General features: G+C 49.5%; 1 long non-coding RNA gene across 1 annotated transcript; it reads left to right on the top strand.

Annotated features, from left to right (window-relative positions):
* The first annotated feature begins 4,286 nt into the window (after positions 1-4,286).
* On the top strand, positions 4,287-21,755 carry LOC139702349 (uncharacterized). The gene is made up of 10 exons (XR_011704980.1): positions 4,287-4,749; positions 6,524-6,637; positions 8,412-8,525; positions 10,297-10,410; positions 12,186-12,299; positions 14,077-14,190; positions 15,961-16,074; positions 17,849-17,962; positions 19,734-19,847; positions 21,622-21,755. It is a non-coding gene; the product is annotated as an uncharacterized lncRNA (long non-coding RNA).
* Positions 21,756-22,082: the final 327 nt, after the last annotated feature.

Here is a 22,082-nt window from a genome sequence, read left to right on the forward strand (position 1 = left end):
ATATATATATATATATATATTTCTATATATATATTTTTATTATTATTAGTTGTTCAAAACATTACAAAGCTCTTGACATATCATATTTCATACATTTGATTCAAGTGGGTTATGAACTCCCATTTTTACCCTGTATACAGATTGCAGAATCACATCGGTTACACATCCACGTTTTTACATACTGCCATACTAGTGTCTGTTGTATTCTGTTGCCTTTCCTATCCTCTACTATACCCCCTCCCCTCCCCTCCCCTCCCATCACCTCTCTCTACCCCATCTACTGTAATTCATTTCTCCCCCCTTTTTTTTCCCTTTCCCCTCATTTCCTCTTATATGTAATTTGGTATAACAATGAGGGTCTCTCTATTTTTTCCAAGAGAAAAAAATATATAGAAAAGTAGGGAAAATTTAATCTGTTTAAAAGCATCAAGGAGCAATTGAGGCAGTGAGGACTTGAGAGGTGAAGATCAGGGAAAAAAGAAAAAGCAGAGAAGGAACTTGATTTTTTTTTTTTTTTTTGGCACTAGGATTGGAATGAGGGCACCATGCATGCTAGGCAAATGCTCCACCATTGAACTATAACCCCAGCCCCAGAGAAACTGATTTAGGTGTAGGCTTTTTCATCAAGAAAGTTGAAGATGTAAGTTGTAGAGACCATTGATTATCAAAGAAGATATAGATCTGGGTGTAGTAGCACATGCCTGTAATCCCAGGGGCTTGGGAGGCTGAGGAAGAACATTGCAAGTCCAAAAGCCAGCCTCAGCAACTTAACAAGACCCTAAACAACTTAGCAAGGCTCTGAATAAAAATAAGAAATAAAAAGGGCTGGGGATGTGGCTCGGTGGTTAAGTGCCCCCAAGTATAATTCCTGGTACCAAAGAAAAGAAGAAGAAGAAAGAGGAAGAGAAAGGGGGGAAGAGAAGAAGAAAGAAAAGAAATAGAAAATATGAATGCAGTAATCTATTAAAATCCAAACCCCAATCAATACATCTGAATGCCAAGGTGATAGATTTCCTTGCAGTTGATACACATGAAATCTTTTGGAGGTATTAGGATTGACTTAGGCCTGAGCCTGAGCAACTCCATTTTAAAAACTCCAGTTTGAAACCTGCAGTCTCACCAGCCACACCCACAGAGCCCTCCAGTATGTCCTCAAACAAGATATTTCCCCTCACCCTGATAAACAGAGTGAAGCCTCTGGCAGGCTGTCCCGAGGGAAAGGCAAGAAGATCAGGATAGAGACCACCAGACCAGATGTTTCTGACCCGAGGTTAAATGATGTCATGGAGAAATCTGGTGGTAGCTGATCAAGACTGAAAGTGGGGTCAAAAGCCCCCAAATTCAGTATAAATAATAGAACAGAAAAATAGGGATTCAGCCAGCCGAAACAAGGATTCACTTGAGCTAGAGAGCCTGATGAAGACCTGGACTGACATCCCAGCACTTGTCATCATTTCCTGATTCTCTGCATGATCCTCACTGCTCTCAAACTCTACCTGGACCTTGGTGAGAGTCGCAGCTTCTCCCTATGACGCTCTGCTCAACCAGTCTTCGACTCCACACCAGGAAAAGCCTGCCTTGGTTCTGGACCTGGTCACCGCGGTCTAAGTGAGTTTGCATCTGCTGGACATAAGTCCTAAGGCTTGAGACTTTTGAACTTAGCATGGAGAGGGAATGTCTGTCATAAGCCTGTCATAATTGTGTTTTGCAGTGCTTAGAATTAATCTAGAATTGTTTGCTGTGAATTAATTAATCTAGAATTGTTTACTGTGAATGGATTATGTCTATCGCAGTGCCTAGCATTAAGGATTGTCGTTTTCTTGATTAAGAACCTACAGAGTGAAATTATATTGAGTAATTTGAGTGAATAAAGCATTGAAAGGGGCAGAAGCGTATGGACATTCTTCATTTCTCCTCTTGATTGCATATGTCACAATTTTGCCCCCTCGCTACAGGAGGTAACAATCACACTATGAGCCAAGTTTCTGGGATCCTACCTACCACACAATTCATTTTTCAAAATAGAAAGAACTTCAGCCCATTATCCTGACCTTCAGAAAAAATTATCCAATCTGGATTTTCTGGCTTCCATTTTCTGTCTTCTAATCACAGACGGAGATTAGTCCTTTAGTTCCCTTAGCTGCAGGATGAGTTCAGAGGTAACATGTCTTTTTTGAAAGAAGAATGGAGGAGGGAAAAACTTTTCTAACTGCTCAGCTAAGCTATGGGGTGGGGCTCCCTTCCTGAAAGAAACTGTCATTCTGCTTTCTGAAGGTGACAGTGTTAGTTGTTAACGACAGGGTGAGTTGTGTCTGGTTTTATGGGCTTCGGGATGCAGGATCGGGCCTCTCACCACCCCCCATTCCCCTGCCTCCCAGCCCGTATTTTTCTTCCTCAGCAGAAATTCTGGCTCAGGCTCAGCTGAGCGGGTGGTGCTCAGTCAGCACCCTGCAGCCAGACATGTGGGCAGCAGCTCTGTGGTCAGTGCGCCTGTGCTCTGCTGAGCCTGCAGACTCCCTCAGCTCCTGACCACAGCATCCTTGCCCAGCTTTCCCCTGTGGCTGTCGGGTTGAAGGGTGCAGCTGAGGCAGATGGCTCTGGTTTTTAGCGAAGGCGGCAGTGGCCGCTCAGAGTTCAGGCCATCTCATGGCTCTCACAGCAAAGCTACACTCAATGGAATATTACTCAGCACTAAAAAATAATAAAATCATGGCATTTGCAGGCAAATGGATGGCATTAGAGCAGATAATGCTAAGTGAAGTTAGCCAATCCCTAAAAAACAAATGCTGAATGTCTTCTCTGATATAAGGGGGGTGACTCAAAATGGGGTAGGGAGGAAGAGCATGAGAAGAAGACTATCATTAAATAGGGAAGAGAGGTGGGAGGGAAAAAGAGGGAGAAGGGGAGTTGCACAGAAGATGGAAGGAGAACCTCATTGTTATACAGAATACATATATGATGTTGTAATGAGAAAAAGAAAAAAAAGTGTCACATTAGATTGGATAGAGAGAAAGGATGGGAGAGGAGGGGAGGGTAGGGGGGATAGGAAGGGCACCAGAATAGAATAGAAAATATGATTGATGTATGTGCATTCCATGTATGTATTATACATCAAATTGCGTTCTACTGTCATGTATGACTAAAAAAATAAGTAAAAGTTAAAAAAAAATGATGGCAGACTGGAGCTGTCTACTGCTGAGGCCCTGTGAGTACTGTTGGGCTTTGGGCCCTGGTGAGAGAGTAGGAAGTTCCTACTGGAGTCAGATGGAGGCCCCAGATGTGGGGGAAGGGGGACTGTGAAGTCATAATGGTGTTCATGAGGGTGGCCCCCAAGGGAGCCACTGGCTGCAGAGCCAAGCCTGCCAAGGTGCCGGGAGAGGGCCTGGGAGGAAGGGCCAAGGAACAGTTGGCAGGCTGTGGAAGAGGGGGACAAAAAGTTTGGAGGTAGGAGGGTGTCTCTGGGAGGAGAGAGCAGCGCCCACCCACTTTGGGCGGGGAGGCAGTGCTGGGGTGGTAAGGCAAGGTCTGGCTGAGGCCCACTGATGCCAGAGGCTTGGCCCCTTCCCAGGTAGAGGGGCCCACACATGGGCTGGGGTTGGGGGGCATGGTATAGCTGTCCCAGATGGCCTGGGACGCACCCATCAGAAGGCAGTGGATGTGCTGCGGAGCTTTCTGTTTCTCCCAGTTGAGGTCCTCAGTGGTGACTGGACAGGCCAGTTCCAGAAGTGGTGGCAGCCTCAGAGGTCCCCCTATTGATGTGACGGCAAAGGAAACTTTCATTTCTGTGGCCTACCCGTATTCCCCATGGATGAGCATTTCTTCCTTGGCAATGGCTGTCCCGCTCTGCCTACAGCCACCTTCTCACACTGGGCCTTCTTTGCCATCCATTTCCCTGCAAATGCCATGATCTTGTTATTTTTTAGTGCTGAGTAATATTTCATTGTGTATAAATGCCACATTTTTAATCCATTCATCTATTAAAGGGCATCTAGGTTGGTTCCACATTCTAGCTATTGTGAATTGTGCTGCTGTAAACATTGATGTGGCTGTGTCCCTGTAGTATGCTCTTCTTAGGTCTTTTGGGTATAATCCAAGAAGGAGAATAGCTGGGTCAAATGGTGGTTCCATTCCCAGCTTTCCAAGGAATCTCCATACTGCTTTCCAAATTGGCTGCACCAATTTGCAGTCCCACCAGCAATGTATGAGTGTACCTTCCCCCCCCCCCCCCCATCCTCGCCAGCACTTATTGTTGTTTGACTTCATAATGGCTGCCTTTCTGACTGGAGTGAGATGGTATCTTAGGGTGGTTTTGATTTGCATTTCTCTGATTGCTAGAGATGGTGAGCATTTTTTCAAGTATTTGTTAATTGATTGTATGTCCTCTTCTGAGAAGTTTCTGTCCAAGTCCTTGGCCCATTTGTTGATTGGGTTATCTGCTTTTTTGTTGTTTAACTTTTTGAGTTCTTTGTACACTCTAGAGATTAGAGCTCTATCTGATGTTTGAGGGGTAAAAATTGATTCCCAGGATGTAGGCTCCCTATTCACCTCGCATATTATTTCTCTTGCTGAGAAAAAACTTTTTCAGTTTGAATTCGTCCCATTTGTTGATTCTTGGTTTTAAATCTTGTGCTATAGGAGTCTTATTAAGGAATTTGGGGCCTGCCCCCACGAGATGAAGATGAGGACCAACTTTATCTTGTATTAGACGCAGAGTCTCTGGTCTGATTCCTCAGTCTGCCGTCTTGAAAGGTACCTAAACACGCTCCCCGAGGGAAGAAGCCCCTCATCCCTGGAGCCACCATCCCACCTGGGGTTTCTGACAGGAAGAAGCCCAGAGCCCCCACCTCTGCCACCTGTCAGTAGATTGGACACCTGGGAGCTCCAGGTCCAGGGGTAGCTCCATTCCCACCATTGATAGCAGGCCCCCCAGCCTGGGCAGCCCAACCCACTCAGCCCTTGGTGCTGACAGACGTAGCAATCCCACCGTGGGGGCCCGTGCCAGCACCCACACACATTCTGTCATGTATGACTAAAAAAAATAAGTAAAAATTTAAAAAAAAGGTGGCAGACTGGAGCTGTCTACTGCTGAGGCCCTGTGAGTACTGTTGGGCTTTGGGCCCTGGTGAGAGAGTAGGAAGTTCCTACTGGAGTCAGATGGAGGCCCCAGATGTGGGGGAAGGGGGACTGTGAAGTCATAATGGTGTTCATGAGGGTGGCCCCCAAGGGAGCTCCTGGCTGCAGAGCCAAGCCTGCCAAGGTGCTGGGAGAGGGCCTGGGAGGAAGGGCCAAGGAACAGTTGGCAGGCTGTGGAAGAGGGGGACACAAAGTTTGGAGGTAGGAGGGTGTCTCTGGGAGGAGAGAGCAGCGCCCACCCACTTTGGGCGGGGAGGCAGTGCTGGGGTGGGAAGGCAAGGTCTGGCTGAGGCCCACTGATGCCAGAGGCTTGGCCCCTTCCCAGGTAGAGGGGCCCACACATGGGCTGGGGTTGGGGGGCATGGTATAGCTGTCCCAGATGTCCTGGGACGCACCCATCAGAAGGCAGTGGATGTGCTGCGGAGCTTTCTGTTTCTCCCAGTTGAGGTCCTCAGTGGTGACTGGACAGGCCAGTTCCAGAAGTGGTGGCAGCCTCAGAGGTCCCCCTATTGATGTGACGGCAAAGGAAACTTTCATTTCTGTGGCCTACCCGTATTCCCCATGGATGAGCATTTCTTCCTTGGCAATGGCTGTCCCGCTCTGCCTACAGCCACCTTCTCACACTGGGCCTTCTTTGCCATCCATTTCCCTGCAAATGCCATGATCTTGTTATTTTTTAGTGCTGAGTAATATTTCATTGTGTATAAATGCCACATTTTTAATCCATTCATCTATTAAAGGGCATCTAGGTTGGTTCCACATTCTAGCTATTGTGAATTGTGCTGCTGTAAACATTGATGTGGCTGTGTCCCTGTAGTATGCTCTTCTTAGGTCTTTTGGGTATAATCCAAGAAGGAGAATAGCTGGGTCAAATGGTGGTTCCATTCCCAGCTTTCCAAGGAATCTCCATACTGCTTTCCAAATTGGCTGCACCAATTTGCAGTCCCACCAGCAATGTATGAGTGTACCTTCCCCCCCCCCCCCATCCTCGCCAGCACTTATTGTTGTTTGACTTCATAATGGCTGCCTTTCTGACTGGAGTGAGATGGTATCTTAGGGTGGTTTTGATTTGCATTTCTCTGATTGCTAGAGATGGTGAGCATTTTTTCATGTATTTGTTAATTGATTGTATGTCCTCTTCTGAGAAGTTTCTGTCCAAGTCCTTGGCCCATTTGTTGATTGGGTTATCTGCTTTTTTGTTGTTTAACTTTTTGAGTTCTTTGTACACTCTAGAGATTAGAGCTCTATCTGATGTTTGAGGGGTAAAAATTGGTTCCCAGGATGTAGGCTCCCTATTCACCTCGCATATTATTTCTCTTGCTGAGAAAAAACTTTTTCAGTTTGAATTCGTCCCATTTGTTGATTCTTGGTTTTAACTCTTGTGCTATAGGAGTCTTATTAAGGAATTTGGGGCCTGCCCCCACGAGATGAAGATGAGGACCAACTTTATCTTCTATTAGACGCAGAGTCTCTGGTCTGATTCCTCAGTCTGCCGTCTTGAAAGGTACCTAAACACGCTCCCCGAGGGAAGAAGCCCCTCATCCCTGGAGCCACCATCCCACCTGGGGTTCCTGACAGGAAGAAGCCCAGAGCCCCCACCTCTGCCAGCTGTCAGTAGTTTGGACACCTGGGAGCTCCAGGTCCAGGGGTAGCTCCATTCCCACCATTGATAGCAGGCCCCCCAGCCTGGGCAGCCCAACCCACTCAGCCCTTGGTGCTGACAGACGTAGCAATCCCACCGTGGGGGCCCGTGCCAGCACCCACACACATTCTGTCATGTATGACTAAAAAAAAATAAGTAAAAATTTAAAAAAAAGGTGGCAGACTGGAGCTGTCTACTGCTGAGGCCCTGTGAGTACTGTTGGGCTTTGGGCCCTGGTGAGAGAGTAGGAAGTTCCTACTGGAGTCAGATGGAGGCCCCAGATGTGGGGGAAGGGGGACTGTGAAGTCATAATGGTGTTCATGAGGGTGGCCCCCAAGGGAGCTCCTGGCTGCAGAGCCAAGCCTGCCAAGGTGCTGGGAGAGGGCCTGGGAGGAAGGGCCAAGGAACAGTTGGCAGGCTGTGGAAGAGGGGGACACAAAGTTTGGAGGTAGGAGGGTGTCTCTGGGAGGAGAGAGCAGCGCCCACCCACTTTGGGCGGGGAGGCAGTGCTGGGGTGGTAAGGCAAGGTCTGGCTGAGGCCCACTGATGCCAGAGGCTTGGCCCCTTCCCAGGTAGAGGGGCCCACACATGGGCTGGGGTTGGGGGGCATGGTATAGCTGTCCCAGATGGCCTGGGACGCACCCATCAGAAGGCAGTGGATGTGCTGCGGAGCTTTCTGTTTCTCCCAGTTGAGGTCCTCAGTGGTGACTGGACAGGCCAGTTCCAGAAGTGGTGGCAGCCTCAGAGGTCCCCCTATTGATGTGACGGCAAAGGAAACTTTCATTTCTGTGGCCTACCCGTATTCCCCATGGATGAGCATTTCTTCCTTGGCAATGGCTGTCCCGCTCTGCCTACAGCCACCTTCTCACACTGGGCCTTCTTTGCCATCCATTTCCCTGCAAATGCCATGATCTTGTTATTTTTTAGTGCTGAGTAATATTTCATTGTGTATAAATGCCACATTTTTAATCCATTCATCTATTAAAGGGCATCTAGGTTGGTTCCACATTCTAGCTATTGTGAATTGTGCTGCTGTAAACATTGATGTGGCTGTGTCCCTGTAGTACGCTCTTCTTAGGTCTTTTGGGTATAATCCAAGAAGGAGAATAGCTGGGTCAAATGGTGGTTCCATTCCCAGCTTTCCAAGGAATCTCCATACTGCTTTCCAAATTGGCTGCACCAATTTGCAGTCCCACCAGCAATGTATGAGTGTACCTTCCCCCCCCCCCCATCCTCGCCAGCACTTATTGTTGTTTGACTTCATAATGGCTGCCTTTCTGACTGGAGTGAGATGGTATCTTAGGGTGGTTTTGATTTGCATTTCTCTGATTGCTAGAGATGGTGAGCATTTTTTCATGTATTTGTTAATTGATTGTATGTCCTCTTCTGAGAAGTTTCTGTCCAAGTCCTTGGCCCATTTGTTGATTGGGTTATCTGCTTTTTTGTTGTTTAACTTTTTGAGTTCTTTGTACACTCTAGAGATTAGAGCTCTATCTGATGTTTGAGGGGTAAAAATTGGTTCCCAGGATGTAGGCTCCCTATTCACCTCGCATATTATTTCTCTTGCTGAGAAAAAACTTTTTCAGTTTGAATTCGTCCCATTTGTTGATTCTTGGTTTTAACTCTTGTGCTATAGGAGTCTTATAAAGGAATTTGGGGCCTGCCCCCACGAGATGAAGATGAGGACCAACTTTATCTTCTATTAGACGCAGAGTCTCTGGTCTGATTCCTCAGTCTGCCGTCTTGAAAGGTACCTAAACACGCTCCCCGAGGGAAGAAGCCCCTCATCCCTGGAGCCACCATCCCACCTGGGGTTCCTGACAGGAAGAAGCCCAGAGCCCCCACCTCTGCCAGCTGTCAGTAGTTTGGACACCTGGGAGCTCCAGGTCCAGGGGTAGCTCCATTCCCACCATTGATAGCAGGCCCCCCAGCCTGGGCAGCCCAACCCACTCAGCCCTTGGTGCTGACAGACGTAGCAATCCCACCGTGGGGGCCCGTGCCAGCACCCACACACATTCTGTCATGTATGACTAAAAAAAATAAGTAAAAATTTAAAAAAAAGGTGGCAGACTGGAGCTGTCTACTGCTGAGGCCCTGTGAGTACTGTTGGGCTTTGGGCCCTGGTGAGAGAGTAGGAAGTTCCTACTGGAGTCAGATGGAGGCCCCAGATGTGGGGGAAGGGGGACTGTGAAGTCATAATGGTGTTCATGAGGGTGGCCCCCAAGGGAGCTCCTGGCTGCAGAGCCAAGCCTGCCAAGGTGCTGGGAGAGGGCCTGGGAGGAAGGGCCAAGGAACAGTTGGCAGGCTGTGGAAGAGGGGGACACAAAGTTTGGAGGTAGGAGGGTGTCTCTGGGAGGAGAGAGCAGCGCCCACCCACTTTGGGCGGGGAGGCAGTGCTGGGGTGGTAAGGCAAGGTCTGGCTGAGGCCCACTGATGCCAGAGGCTTGGCCCCTTCCCAGGTAGAGGGGCCCACACATGGGCTGGGGTTGGGGGGCATGGTATAGCTGTCCCAGATGGCCTGGGACGCACCCATCAGAAGGCAGTGGATGTGCTGCGGAGCTTTCTGTTTCTCCCAGTTGAGGTCCTCAGTGGTGACTGGACAGGCCAGTTCCAGAAGTGGTGGCAGCCTCAGAGGTCCCCCTATTGATGTGACGGCAAAGGAAACTTTCATTTCTGTGGCCTACCCGTATTCCCCATGGATGAGCATTTCTTCCTTGGCAATGGCTGTCCCGCTCTGCCTACAGCCACCTTCTCACACTGGGCCTTCTTTGCCATCCATTTCCCTGCAAATGCCATGATCTTGTTATTTTTTAGTGCTGAGTAATATTTCATTGTGTATAAATGCCACATTTTTTAATCCATTCATCTATTAATGGGCATCTAGGTTGGTTCCACATTCTAGCTATTGTGAATTGTGCTGCTGTAAACATTGATGTGGCTGTGTCCCTGTAGTATGCTCTTCTTAGGTCTTTTGGGTATAATCCAAGAAGGAGAATAGCTGGGTCAAATGGTGGTTCCATTCCCAGCTTTCCAAGGAATCTCCATACTGCTTTCCAAATTGGCTGCACCAATTTGCAGTCCCACCAGCAATGTATGAGTGTACCTCCCCCCCCCCCCCATCCTCGCCAGCACTTATTGTTGTTTGACTTCATAATGGCTGCCTTTCTGACTGGAGTGAGATGGTATCTTAGGGTGGTTTTGATTTGCATTTCTCTGATTGCTAGAGATGGTGAGCATTTTTTCATGTATTTAATTGATTGTATGTCCTCTTCTGAGAAGTTTCTGTCCAAGTCCTTGGCCCATTTGTTGATTGGGTTATCTGCTTTTTTGTTGTTTAACTTTTTGAGTTCTTTGTACACTCTAGAGATTAGAGCTCTATCTGATGTTTGAGGGGTAAAAATTGGTTCCCAGGATGTAGGCTCCCTATTCACCTCGCATATTATTTCTCTTGCTGAGAAAAAACTTTTTCAGTTTGAATTCGTCCCATTTGTTGATTCTTGGTTTTAACTCTTGTGCTATAGGAGTCTTATAAAGGAATTTGGGGCCTGCCCCCACGAGATGAAGATGAGGACCAACTTTATCTTCTATTAGACGCAGAGTCTCTGGTCTGATTCCTCAGTCTGCCGTCTTGAAAGGTACCTAAACACGCTCCCCGAGGGAAGAAGCCCCTCATCCCTGGAGCCACCATCCCACCTGGGGTTCCTGACAGGAAGAAGCCCAGAGCCCCCACCTCTGCCAGCTGTCAGTAGTTTGGACACCTGGGAGCTCCAGGTCCAGGGGTAGCTCCATTCCCACCATTGATAGCAGGCCCCCCAGCCTGGGCAGCCCAACCCACTCAGCCCTTGGTGCTGACAGACGTAGCAATCCCACCGTGGGGGCCCGTGCCAGCACCCACACACATTCTGTCATGTATGACTAAAAAAAATAAGTAAAAATTTAAAAAAAAGGTGGCAGACTGGAGCTGTCTACTGCTGAGGCCCTGTGAGTACTGTTGGGCTTTGGGCCCTGGTGAGAGAGTAGGAAGTTCCTACTGGAGTCAGATGGAGGCCCCAGATGTGGGGGAAGGGGGACTGTGAAGTCATAATGGTGTTCATGAGGGTGGCCCCCAAGGGAGCCCCTGGCTGCAGAGCCAAGCCTGCCAAGGTGCTGGGAGAGGGCCTGGGAGGAAGGGCCAAGGAACAGTTGGCAGGCTGTGGAAGAGGGGGACACAAAGTTTGGAGGTAGGAGGGTGTCTCTGGGAGGAGAGAGCAGCGCCCACCCACTTTGGGCGGGGAGGCAGTGCTGGGGTGGTAAGGCAAGGTCTGGCTGAGGCCCACTGATGCCAGAGGCTTGGCCCCTTCCCAGGTAGAGGGGCCCACACATGGGCTGGGGTTGGGGGGCATGGTATAGCTGTCCCAGATGGCCTGGGACGCACCCATCAGAAGGCAGTGGATGTGCTGCGGAGCTTTCTGTTTCTCCCAGTTGAGGTCCTCAGTGGTGACTGGACAGGCCAGTTCCAGAAGTGGTGGCAGCCTCAGAGGTCCCCCTATTGATGTGACGGCAAAGGAAACTTTCATTTCTGTGGCCTACCCGTATTCCCCATGGATGAGCATTTCTTCCTTGGCAATGGCTGTCCCGCTCTGCCTACAGCCACCTTCTCACACTGGGCCTTCTTTGCCATCCATTTCCCTGCAAATGCCATGATCTTGTTACTTTTTAGTGCTGAGTAATATTTCATTGTGTATAAATGCCACATTTTTTAATCCATTCATCTATTAAAGGGCATCTAGGTTGGTTCCACATTCTAGCTATTGTGAATTGTGTTGCTGTAAACATTGATGTGGCTGTGTCCCTGTAGTATGCTCTTCTTAGGTCTTTTGGGTATAATCCAAGAAGGAGAATAGCTGGGTCAAATGGTGGTTCCATTCCCAGCTTTCCAAGGAATCTCCATACTGCTTTCCAAATTGGCTGCACCAATTTGCAGTCCCACCAGCAATGTATGAGTGTACCTTCCCCCCCCCCCCCATCCTAGCCAGCACTTATTGTTGTTTGACTTCATAATGGCTGCCTTTCTGACTGGAGTGAGATGGTATCTTAGGGTGGTTTTGATTTGCATTTCTCTGATTGCTAGAGATGGTGAGCATTTTTTCATGTATTTGTTAATTGATTGTATGTCCTCTTCTGAGAAGTTTCTGTCCAAGTCCTTGGCCCATTTGTTGATTGGGTTATCTGCTTTTTTGTTGTTTAACTTTTTGAGTTCTTTGTACACTCTAGAGATTAGAGCTCTATCTGATGTTTGAGGGGTAAAAATTGGTTCCCAGGATGTAGGCTCCCTATTCACCTCGCATATTATTTCTCTTGCTGAGAAAAAACTTTTTCAGTTTGAATTCGTCCCATTTGTTGATTCTTGGTTTTAACTCTTGTGCTATAGGAGTCTTATAAAGGAATTTGGGGCCTGCCCCCACGAGATGAAGATGAGGACCAACTTTATCTTCTATTAGACGCAGAGTCTCTGGTCTGATTCCTCAGTCTGCCGTCTTGAAAGGTACCTAAACACGCTCCCCGAGGGAAGAAGCCCCTCATCCCTGGAGCCACCATCCCACCTGGGGTTCCTGACAGGAAGAAGCCCAGAGCCCCCACCTCTGCCAGCTGTCAGTAGTTTGGACACCTGGGAGCTCCAGGTCCAGGGGTAGCTCCATTCCCACCATTGATAGCAGGCCCCCCAGCCTGGGCAGCCCAACCCACTCAGCCCTTGGTGCTGACAGACGTAGCAATCCCACCGTGGGGGCCCGTGCCAGCACCCACACACATTCTGTCATGTATGACTAAAAAAAATAAGTAAAAATTTAAAAAAAAGGTGGCAGACTGGAGCTGTCTACTGCTGAGGCCCTGTGAGTACTGTTGGGCTTTGGGCCCTGGTGAGAGAGTAGGAAGTTCCTACTGGAGTCAGATGGAGGCCCCAGATGTGGGGGAAGGGGGACTGTGAAGTCATAATGGTGTTCATGAGGGTGGCCCCCAAGGGAGCCCCTGGCTGCAGAGCCAAGCCTGCCAAGGTGCTGGGAGAGGGCCTGGGAGGAAGGGCCAAGGAACAGTTGGCAGGCTGTGGAAGAGGGGGACACAAAGTTTGGAGGTAGGAGGGTGTCTCTGGGAGGAGAGAGCAGCGCCCACCCACTTTGGGCGGGGAGGCAGTGCTGGGGTGGTAAGGCAAGGTCTGGCTGAGGCCCACTGATGCCAGAGGCTTGGCCCCTTCCCAGGTAGAGGGGCCCACACATGGGCTGGGGTTGGGGGGCATGGTATAGCTGTCCCAGATGTCCTGGGACGCACCCATCAGAAGGCAGTGGATGTGCTGCGGAGCTTTCTGTTTCTCCCAGTTGAGGTCCTCAGTGGTGACTGGACAGGCCAGTTCCAGAAGTGGTGGCAGCCTCAGAGGTCCCCCTATTGATGTGACGGCAAAGGAAACTTTCATTTCTGTGGCCTACCCGTATTCCCCATGGATGAGCATTTCTTCCTTGGCAATGGCTGTCCCGCTCTGCCTACAGCCACCTTCTCACACTGGGCCTTCTTTGCCATCCATTTCCCTGCAAATGCCATGATCTTGTTACTTTTTAGTGCTGAGTAATATTTCATTGTGTATAAATGCCACATTTTTTAATCCATTCATCTATTAAAGGGCATCTAGGTTGGTTCCACATTCTAGCTATTGTGAATTGTGCTGCTGTAAACATTGATGTGGCTGTGTCCCTGTAGTATGCTCTTCTTAGGTCTTTTGGGTATAATCCAAGAAGGAGAATAGCTGGGTCAAATGGTGGTTCCATTCCCAGCTTTCCAAGGAATCTCCATACTGCTTTCCAAATTGGCTGCACCAATTTGCAGTCCCACCAGCAATGTATGAGTGTACCTTCCCCCCCCCCCCCCCATCCTAGCCAGCACTTATTGTTGTTTGACTTCATAATGGCTGCCTTTCTGACTGGAGTGAGATGGTATCTTAGGGTGGTTTTGATTTGCATTTCTCTGATTGCTAGAGATGGTGAGCATTTTTTCATGTATTTGTTAATTGATTGTATGTCCTCTTCTGAGAAGTTTCTGTCCAAGTCCTTGGCCCATTTGTTGATTGGGTTATCTGCTTTTTTGTTGTTTAACTTTTTGAGTTCTTTGTACACTCTAGAGATTAGAGCTCTATCTGATGTTTGAGGGGTAAAAATTGGTTCCCAGGATGTAGGCTCCCTATTCACCTCGCATATTATTTCTCTTGCTGAGAAAAAACTTTTTCAGTTTGAATTCGTCCCATTTGTTGATTCTTGGTTTTAACTCTTGTGCTATAGGAGTCTTATTAAGGAATTTGGGGCCTGCCCCCACGAGATGAAGATGAGGACCAACTTTATCTTCTATTAGACGCAGAGTCTCTGGTCTGATTCCTCAGTCTGCCGTCTTGAAAGGTACCTAAACACGCTCCCCGAGGGAAGAAGCCCCTCATCCCTGGAGCCACCATCCCACCTGGGGTTCCTGACAGGAAGAAGCCCAGAGCCCCCACCTCTGCCAGCTGTCAGTAGTTTGGACACCTGGGAGCTCCAGGTCCAGGGGTAGCTCCATTCCCACCATTGATAGCAGGCCCCCCAGCCTGGGCAGCCCAACCCACTCAGCCCTTGGTGCTGACAGACGTAGCAATCCCACCGTGGGGGCCCGTGCCAGCACCCACACACATTCTGTCATGTATGACTAAAAAAAATAAGTAAAAATTTAAAAAAAAGGTGGCAGACTGGAGCTGTCTACTGCTGAGGCCCTGTGAGTACTGTTGGGCTTTGGGCCCTGGTGAGAGAGTAGGAAGTTCCTACTGGAGTCAGATGGAGGCCCCAGATGTGGGGGAAGGGGGACTGTGAAGTCATAATGGTGTTCATGAGGGTGGCCCCCATGGGAGCTCCTGGCTGCAGAGCCAAGCCTGCCAAGGTGCTGGGAGAGGGCCTGGGAGGAAGGGCCAAGGAACAGTTGGCAGGCTGTGGAAGAGGGGGACACAAAGTTTGGAGGTAGGAGGGTGTCTCTGGGAGGAGAGAGCAGCGCCCACCCACTTTGGGCGGGGAGGCAGTGCTGGGGTGGTAAGGCAAGGTCTGGCTGAGGCCCACTGATGCCAGAGGCTTGGCCCCTTCCCAGGTAGAGGGGCCCACACATGGGCTGGGGTTGGGGGGCATGGTATAGCTGTCCCAGATGGCCTGGGACGCACCCATCAGAAGGCAGTGGATGTGCTGCGGAGCTTTCTGTTTCTCCCAGTTGAGGTCCTCAGTGGTGACTGGACAGGCCAGTTCCAGAAGTGGTGGCAGCCTCAGAGGTCCCCCTATTGATGTGACGGCAAAGGAAACTTTCATTTCTGTGGCCTACCCGTATTCCCCATGGATGAGCATTTCTTCCTTGGCAATGGCTGTCCCGCTCTGCCTACAGCCACCTTCTCACACTGGGCCTTCTTTGCCATCCATTTCCCTGCAAATGCCATGATCTTGTTATTTTTTAGTGCTGAGTAATATTTCATTGTGTATAAATGCCACATTTTTTAATCCATTCATCTATTAATGGGCATCTAGGTTGGTTCCACATTCTAGCTATTGTGAATTGTGCTGCTGTAAACATTGATGTGGCTGTGTCCCTGTAGTATGCTCTTCTTAGGTCTTTTGGGTATAATCCAAGAAGGAGAATAGCTGGGTCAAATGGTGGTTCCATTCCCAGCTTTCCAAGGAATCTCCATACTGCTTTCCAAATTGGCTGCACCAATTTGCAGTCCCACCAGCAATGTATGAGTGTACCTCCCCCCCCCCCCATCCTCGCCAGCACTTATTGTTGTTTGACTTCATAATGGCTGCCTTTCTGACTGGAGTGAGATGGTATCTTAGGGTGGTTTTGATTTGCATTTCTCTGATTGCTAGAGATGGTGAGCATTTTTTCATGTATTTAATTGATTGTATGTCCTCTTCTGAGAAGTTTCTGTCCAAGTCCTTGGCCCATTTGTTGATTGGGTTATCTGCTTTTTTGTTGTTTAACTTTTTGAGTTCTTTGTACACTCTAGAGATTAGAGCTCTATCTGATGTTTGAGGGGTAAAAATTGGTTCCCAGGATGTAGGCTCCCTATTCACCTCGCATATTATTTCTCTTGCTGAGAAAAAACTTTTTCAGTTTGAATTCGTCCCATTTGTTGATTCTTGGTTTTAACTCTTGTGCTATAGGAGTCTTATAAAGGAATTTGGGGCCTGCCCCCACGAGATGAAGATGAGGACCAACTTTATCTTCTATTAGACGCAGAGTCTCTGGTCTGATTCCTCAGTCTGCCGTCTTGAAAGGTACCTAAACACGCTCCCCGAGGGAAGAAGCCCCTCATCCCTGGAGCCACCATCCCACCTGGGGTTCCTGACAGGAAGAAGCCCAGAGCCCCCACCTCTGCCAGCTGTCAGTAGTTTGGACACCTGGGAGCTCCAGGTCCAGGGGTAGCTCCATTCCCACCATTGATAGCAGGCCCCCCAGCCTGGGCAGCCCAACCCACTCAGCCCTTGGTGCTGACAGACGTAGCAATCCCACCGTGGGGGCCCGTGCCAGCACCCACACACATTCTGTCATGTATGACTAAAAAAAATAAGTAAAAATTTAAAAAAAAGGTGGCAGACTGGAGCTGTCTACTGCTGAGGCCCTGTGAGTACTGTTGGGCTTTGGGCCCTGGTGAGAGAGTAGGAAGTTCCTACTGGAGTCAGATGGAGGCCCCAGATGTGGGGGAAGGGGGACTGTGAAGTCATAATGGTGTTCATGAGGGTGGCCCCCAAGGGAGCCCCTGGCTGCAGAGCCAAGCCTGCCAAGGTGCTGGGAGAGGGCCTGGGAGGAAGGGCCAAGGAACAGTTGGCAGGCTGTGGAAGAGGGGGACACAAAGTTTGGAGGTAGGAGGGTGTCTCTGGGAGGAGAGAGCAGCGCCCACCCACTTTGGGTGGGGAGGCAGTGCTGGGGTGGTAAGGCAAGGTCTGGCTGAGGCCCACTGATGCCAGAGGCTTGGCCCCTTCCCAGGTAGAGGGGCCCACACATGGGCTGGGGTTGGGGGGCATGGTATAGCTGTCCCAGATGTCCTGGGACGCACCCATCAGAAGGCAGTGGATGTGCTGCGGAGCTTTCTGTTTCTCCCAGTTGAGGTCCTCAGTGGTGACTGGACAGGCCAGTTCCAGAAGTGGTGGCAGCCTCAGAGGTCCCCCTATTGATGTGACGGCAAAGGAAACTTTCATTTCTGTGGCCTACCCGTATTCCCCATGGATGAGCATTTCTTCCTTGGCAATGGCTGTCCCGCTCTGCCTACAGCCACCTTCTCACACTGGGCCTTCTTTGCCATCCATTTCCCTGCAAATGCCATGATCTTGTTACTTTTTAGTGCTGAGTAATATTTCATTGTGTATAAATGCCACATTTTTTAATCCATTCATCTATTAAAGGGCATCTAGGTTGGTTCCACATTCTAGCTATTGTGAATTGTGTTGCTGTAAACATTGATGTGGCTGTGTCCCTGTAGTATGCTCTTCTTAGGTCTTTTGGGTATAATCCAAGAAGGAGAATAGCTGGGTCAAATGGTGGTTCCATTCCCAGCTTTCCAAGGAATCTCCATACTGCTTTCCAAATTGGCTGCACCAATTTGCAGTCCCACCAGCAATGTATGAGTGTACCTTCCCCCCCCCCCCATCCTAGCCAGCACTTATTGTTGTTTGACTTCATAATGGCTGCCTTTCTGACTGGAGTGAGATGGTATCTTAGGGTGGTTTTGATTTGCATTTCTCTGATTGCTAGAGATGGTGAGCATTTTTTCATGTATTTGTTAATTGATTGTATGTCCTCTTCTGAGAAGTTTCTGTCCAAGTCCTTGGCCCATTTGTTGATTGGGTTATCTGCTTTTTTGTTGTTTAACTTTTTGAGTTCTTTGTACACTCTAGAGATTAGAGCTCTATCTGATGTTTGAGGGGTAAAAATTGGTTCCCAGGATGTAGGCTCCCTATTCACCTCGCATATTATTTCTCTTGCTGAGAAAAAACTTTTTCAGTTTGAATTCGTCCCATTTGTTGATTCTTGGTTTTAACTCTTGTGCTATAGGAGTCTTATAAAGGAATTTGGGGCCTGCCCCCACGAGATGAAGATGAGGACCAACTTTATCTTCTATTAGACGCAGAGTCTCTGGTCTGATTCCTCAGTCTGCCGTCTTGAAAGGTACCTAAACACGCTCCCCGAGGGAAGAAGCCCCTCATCCCTGGAGCCACCATCCCACCTGGGGTTCCTGACAGGAAGAAGCCCAGAGCCCCCACCTCTGCCAGCTGTCAGTAGTTTGGACACCTGGGAGCTCCAGGTCCAGGGGTAGCTCCATTCCCACCATTGATAGCAGGCCCCCCAGCCTGGGCAGCCCAACCCACTCAGCCCTTGGTGCTGACAGACGTAGCAATCCCACCGTGGGGGCCCGTGCCAGCACCCACACACATTCTGTCATGTATGACTAAAAAAAATAAGTAAAAATTTAAAAAAAAGGTGGCAGACTGGAGCTGTCTACTGCTGAGGCCCTGTGAGTACTGTTGGGCTTTGGGCCCTGGTGAGAGAGTAGGAAGTTCCTACTGGAGTCAGATGGAGGCCCCAGATGTGGGGGAAGGGGGACTGTGAAGTCATAATGGTGTTCATGAGGGTGGCCCCCAAGGGAGCTCCTGGCTGCAGAGCCAAGCCTGCCAAGGTGCTGGGAGAGGGCCTGGGAGGAAGGGCCAAGGAACAGTTGGCAGGCTGTGGAAGAGGGGGACACAAAGTTTGGAGGTAGGAGGGTGTCTCTGGGAGGAGAGAGCAGCGCCCACCCACTTTGGGCGGGGAGGCAGTGCTGGGGTGGTAAGGCAAGGTCTGGCTGAGGCCCACTGATGCCAGAGGCTTGGCCCCTTCCCAGGTAGAGGGGCCCACACATGGGCTGGGGTTGGGGGGCATGGTATAGCTGTCCCAGATGGCCTGGGACGCACCCATCAGAAGGCAGTGGATGTGCTGCGGAGCTTTCTGTTTCTCCCAGTTGAGGTCCTCAGTGGTGACTGGACAGGCCAGTTCCAGAAGTGGTGGCAGCCTCAGAGGTCCCCCTATTGATGTGACGGCAAAGGAAACTTTCATTTCTGTGGCCTACCCGTATTCCCCATGGATGAGCATTTCTTCCTTGGCAATGGCTGTCCCGCTCTGCCTACAGCCACCTTCTCACACTGGGCCTTCTTTGCCATCCATTTCCCTGCAAATGCCATGATCTTGTTATTTTTTAGTGCTGAGTAATATTTCATTGTGTATAAATGCCACATTTTTTAATCCATTCATCTATTAATGGGCATCTAGGTTGGTTCCACATTCTAGCTATTGTGAATTGTGCTGCTGTAAACATTGATGTGGCTGTGTCCCTGTAGTATGCTCTTCTTAGGTCTTTTGGGTATAATCCAAGAAGGAGAATAGCTGGGTCAAATGGTGGTTCCATTCCCAGCTTTCCAAGGAATCTCCATACTGCTTTCCAAATTGGCTGCACCAATTTGCAGTCCCACCAGCAATGTATGAGTGTACCTCCCCCCCCCCCCCATCCTCGCCAGCACTTATTGTTGTTTGACTTCATAATGGCTGCCTTTCTGACTGGAGTGAGATGGTATCTTAGGGTGGTTTTGATTTGCATTTCTCTGATTGCTAGAGATGGTGAGCATTTTTTCATGTATTTAATTGATTGTATGTCGTCTTCTGAGAAGTTTCTGTCCAAGTCCTTGGCCCATTTGTTGATTGGGTTATCTGCTTTTTTGTTGTTTAACTTTTTGAGTTCTTTGTACACTCTAGAGATTAGAGCTCTATCTGATGTTTGAGGGGTAAAAATTGGTTCCCAGGATGTAGGCTCCCTATTCACCTCGCATATTATTTCTCTTGCTGAGAAAAAACTTTTTCAGTTTGAATTCGTCCCATTTGTTGATTCTTGGTTTTAACTCTTGTGCTATAGGAGTCTTATAAAGGAATTTGGGGCCTGCCCCCACGAGATGAAGATGAGGACCAACTTTATCTTCTATTAGACGCAGAGTCTCTGGTCTGATTCCTCAGTCTGCCGTCTTGAAAGGTACCTAAACACGCTCCCCGAGGGAAGAAGCCCCTCATCCCTGGAGCCACCATCCCACCTGGGGTTCCTGACAGGAAGAAGCCCAGAGCCCCCACCTCTGCCAGCTGTCAGTAGTTTGGACACCTGGGAGCTCCAGGTCCAGGGGTAGCTCCATTCCCACCATTGATAGCAGGCCCCCCAGCCTGGGCAGCCCAACCCACTCAGCCCTTGGTGCTGACAGACGTAGCAATCCCACCGTGGGGGCCCGTGCCAGCACCCACACACATTCTGTCATGTATGACTAAAAAAAATAAGTAAAAATTTAAAAAAAAGGTGGCAGACTGGAGCTGTCTACTGCTGAGGCCCTGTGAGTACTGTTGGGCTTTGGGCCCTGGTGAGAGAGTAGGAAGTTCCTACTGGAGTCAGATGGAGGCCCCAGATGTGGGGGAAGGGGGACTGTGAAGTCATAATGGTGTTCATGAGGGTGGCCCCCAAGGGAGCCCCTGGCTGCAGAGCCAAGCCTGCCAAGGTGCTGGGAGAGGGCCTGGGAGGAAGGGCCAAGGAACAGTTGGCAGGCTGTGGAAGAGGGGGACACAAAGTTTGGAGGTAGGAGGGTGTCTCTGGGAGGAGAGAGCAGCGCCCACCCACTTTGGGCGGGGAGGCAGTGCTGGGGTGGTAAGGCAAGGTCTGGCTGAGGCCCACTGATGCCAGAGGCTTGGCCCCTTCCCAGGTAGAGGGGCCCACACATGGGCTGGGGTTGGGGGGCATGGTATAGCTGTCCCAGATGTCCTGGGACGCACCCATCAGAAGGCAGTGGATGTGCTGCGGAGCTTTCTGTTTCTCCCAGTTGAGGTCCTCAGTGGTGACTGGACAGGCCAGTTCCAGAAGTGGTGGCAGCCTCAGAGGTCCCCCTATTGATGTGACGGCAAAGGAAACTTTCATTTCTGTGGCCTACCCGTATTCCCCATGGATGAGCATTTCTTCCTTGGCAATGGCTGTCCCGCTCTGCCTACAGCCACCTTCTCACACTGGGCCTTCTTTGCCATCCATTTCCCTGCAAATGCCATGATCTTGTTACTTTTTAGTGCTGAGTAATATTTCATTGTGTATAAATGCCACATTTTTTAATCCATTCATCTATTAAAGGGCATCTAGGTTGGTTCCACATTCTAGCTATTGTGAATTGTGCTGCTGTAAACATTGATGTGGCTGTGTCCCTGTAGTATGCTCTTCTTAGGTCTTTTGGGTATAATCCAAGAAGGAGAATAGCTGGGTCAAATGGTGGTTCCATTCCCAGCTTTCCAAGGAATCTCCATACTGCTTTCCAAATTGGCTGCACCAATTTGCAGTCCCACCAGCAATGTATGAGTGTACCTTCCCCCCCCCCCCATCCTAGCCAGCACTTATTGTTGTTTGACTTCATAATGGCTGCCTTTCTGACTGGAGTGAGATGGTATCTTAGGGTGGTTTTGATTTGCATTTCTCTGATTGCTAGAGATGGTGAGCATTTTTTCATGTATTTGTTAATTGATTGTATGTCCTCTTCTGAGAAGTTTCTGTCCAAGTCCTTGGCCCATTTGTTGATTGGGTTATCTGCTTTTTTGTTGTTTAACTTTTTGAGTTCTTTGTACACTCTAGAGATTAGAGCTCTATCTGATGTTTGAGGGGTAAAAATTGGTTCCCAGGATGTAGGCTCCCTATTCACCTCGCATATTATTTCTCTTGCTGAGAAAAAACTTTTTCAGTTTGAATTCGTCCCATTTGTTGATTCTTGGTTTTAACTCTTGTGCTATAGGAGTCTTATAAAGGAATTTGGGGCCTGCCCCCACGAGATGAAGATGAGGACCAACTTTATCTTCTATTAGACGCAGAGTCTCTGGTCTGATTCCTCAGTCTGCCGTCTTGAAAGGTACCTAAACACGCTCCCCGAGGGAAGAAGCCCCTCATCCCTGGAGCCACCATCCCACCTGGGGTTCCTGACAGGAAGAAGCCCAGAGCCCCCACCTCTGCCAGCTGTCAGTAGTTTGGACACCTGGGAGCTCCAGGTCCAGGGGTAGCTCCATTCCCACCATTGATAGCAGGCCCCCCAGCCTGGGCAGCCCAACCCACTCAGCCCTTGGTGCTGACAGACGTAGAAATCCCACCGTGGGGGCCCGTGCCAGCACCCACACACATTCTGCTGGCAGCCAGGCTGCAAGTCCACTGGAGCAACTAGTCCATCAGCCTCTGCAGCTGCTACTCAGAGGCCAGGGACTG

This window comes from Marmota flaviventris, chromosome 17 (genome assembly GCF_047511675.1).
Source record: "Marmota flaviventris isolate mMarFla1 chromosome 17, mMarFla1.hap1, whole genome shotgun sequence".
In the NCBI taxonomy this organism is placed as follows: Eukaryota; Metazoa; Chordata; class Mammalia; order Rodentia; family Sciuridae; genus Marmota; species Marmota flaviventris.